Source organism: Thermobia domestica, chromosome 6 (genome assembly GCF_964235325.1).
Source record: "Thermobia domestica chromosome 6, izTheDome1.hap1.1, whole genome shotgun sequence".
Taxonomy (NCBI): Eukaryota; Metazoa; Arthropoda; class Insecta; order Zygentoma; family Lepismatidae; genus Thermobia; species Thermobia domestica.
In genome coordinates this window covers 313,474,417-313,476,916 of record NC_137459.1, presented here as the reverse complement: position 1 = coordinate 313,476,916, position 2,500 = coordinate 313,474,417, and the positions used below count along the sequence as shown (strand labels likewise).

General features: G+C 48.2%; 1 pseudogene; it reads left to right on the top strand.

Annotated features, from left to right (window-relative positions):
- Nucleotides 1-2,500, top strand: part of LOC145688655 (large subunit ribosomal RNA) — an 8,014-nt pseudogene that overhangs the window by 2,952 nt on the left and 2,562 nt on the right.

Genomic DNA, 2,500 nt, shown 5'->3' with positions numbered 1-2,500 from the left:
CTAAGATGGCCAATTTCTATTAAAGCGTTCACTAAGCTTAAAACTCAACTCAAAAGATCTGAATTTGAGGATTGGGTGAAATTACCCTTTCAAGGTAAGGGTGTTGAATATTTTTACAATGATAACATAGTTAACGCTGCATTTTATGATGCTAGTTTGATACGCAGAGGGGCAGGGGCCAGCGAGCAGTTAGAGATCTCCAGGCTGCTGTCAGGGTGGCTGGAGAGGTAGATGGTTGTCGCGAGCGTCTTCGGGGGGAGATTGGTCGCCTGGACCCTGAGGCTGACCCGATGGTGTTGCAGGAGGCCTCTTTGGTCGCCTTACTCGATGATTACATTAGTCTCAAAGGTAAAACAGAGCTGGAGGCTGGTGCGGGGCAGGGTTGCTCTCAGCAGGTTGAATTTGAGCTTAAGAAAGCTCGTAAGGAATCCTCATCTAAGCAGGCTTTGTTAGAAGATCAGGAGATTGAAATCCAGAATCTCCAAGCTCGCTGTACTGATTTGGAAAAGCAGATCTCAGATCTGCATAAAGAAAAAGAAAGGGTAATCTCCGAAAATGTCAAGTGGCAGGAATTACTGGCACTTGAAGACGAAGCTACTAGAGAGAGATTACTCTTAACGGCTTCCAACTGCGGCTCAGTCTCTGACTTGGGGAAGGAGGTGGAGAAGTTGGAGACTGAGCTTGCTTTGAAGGAGTTGGAACTACAGCGAGTATGTTGCCAATTGGATCAAGCCATTGAGGAGGTTAAAGAGCTGAGAGAGACTCTGTCTTGTCTCGCCACTAGGTCTGTTGGTAATGTGGAGGTTGGAGTCCAATGTGACCCTTATTTGGGGAGTAATAATTCTTTTATTATCCCCAGTGGTGAATTACGATCTCAGGACTCCCAACCAGATGATGAGACATTAGTTAAGCAACGTGTTGAGGTTGCTGACAATAGTAATCCAGAACCTGACCTTGGGGTGCTCAGGGTCCAGGCGGACAATCTTATGAGCGAAATGGAGAGTAATCTGCATTCGGAGACAGGTGATCTTGCTTTAAAGCGGTTGGACGAATGGTGCAATAGAACTGTTCACATATGTAAACAGTGGACAAATGTTAGCGAACCAAAACCTCCCAAGAGACCTTCTCGTGGTGGCAAGGGGAAGAAGGTCCAGGAATACGCGGATACGGGAAGGTTGTTTAATTCAGACCCTAAACTGCTTGTTGATCGTATTATCGAAGGTAGGGTGGCTGGGCACCTTACGGAAGAAACTCCCACTTCAAGAGGCATACAGCAATTGTATGAGCAGTTGTGGTCGGTCCCCGGATCCTGCGACATTGACTTTGCTCAGGTAGAGTCAGGGAATGGAGAAAGGTTATGCAGTCCTATAAGTCTTTTGGAACTTAAGACTCGATTTGCCCGTGTCGCAAATGATACTGCGGCCGGTCCGGACAGTCTTAGGAAGAACGACTTGAAGGGTGAAGTACGCCTCAATTTGGTGCGTCTACTCTTTAATGTTGTGCTGAGAGCAGGCAAAATTCCTAATGCCTGGAGAGAAAATAGGACTGTACTCATTCCCAAGCAAGAACGTGAACTTGCGAAACCAGAGAACTGGAGGCCGATCACGATTGGTTCGTTGCTGATGCGACTCTTTACTGGTATCCTGGCAGATCGACTGCAGCAGGTGGTGGGGTTACATCGATCGCAGAAAGGGTTTGTTCCAGGGCAAAGCACATCGTCCAACTGCTTTTTAGCAAGTGAACTGATTCGTCTAGGTAAGAAGGTCGGAGTTTCGCTGTGCATCCTCGACATTCGGAAGGCTTTTGACACGGTGCCCCACGCGGCAATCCTCCGGTCTCTAGCTAGCAGAGGGATCCCTGAGGCTTTTCTGGAATTGGTCAGGGAATTATATACGGGGAATCGGACCCGGATAGATGGCCATGGTATCTCATTAGAGATAAAGAGAGGTGTTAAGCAAGGAGATCCGCTTAGCCCTCTCTTATTCAACCTGGTATTAGATGAGCTGCTGCGGAGACTTGAGGGTTGCCCTGGGGGGTTCCGAATCGGCAACTTTGAGGTGGGAGTCCTGGCTTATGCCGATGATCTACTCCTGGCGTATGATTCTGCCGACCATCTGCAGACTGCACTAGGGGTGGTTCATCGGTATTTGTCGGGGCTGAGCATGGCGCTCTCGGTGTCGAAGTGCCGAGCCATACAGATTATACCAACTGCAAAAGCATGGTACTCTAAAGACCCTGGAGTACTAGTGGGGGAGGAGAAGGTGAAGAAAGTTGGTGTGGACGAGGCATTTCGATACCTGGGGTGTCTGTTCACCATTTCGAAGGGTCGTTATACGCATTATGATAGCGACTATTTGGCTCTTCTTCTGAGAAGGCTCTCTAGATTACGCCTTAAACCAAGGCAGAAGATTATTCTGATGTCCCGTTATCTTATACCCCGTTTTTTATATCAATGGACAGTGGCCGAGGTTGGGGTCACTGCCCTAAGAGGGTATGATCA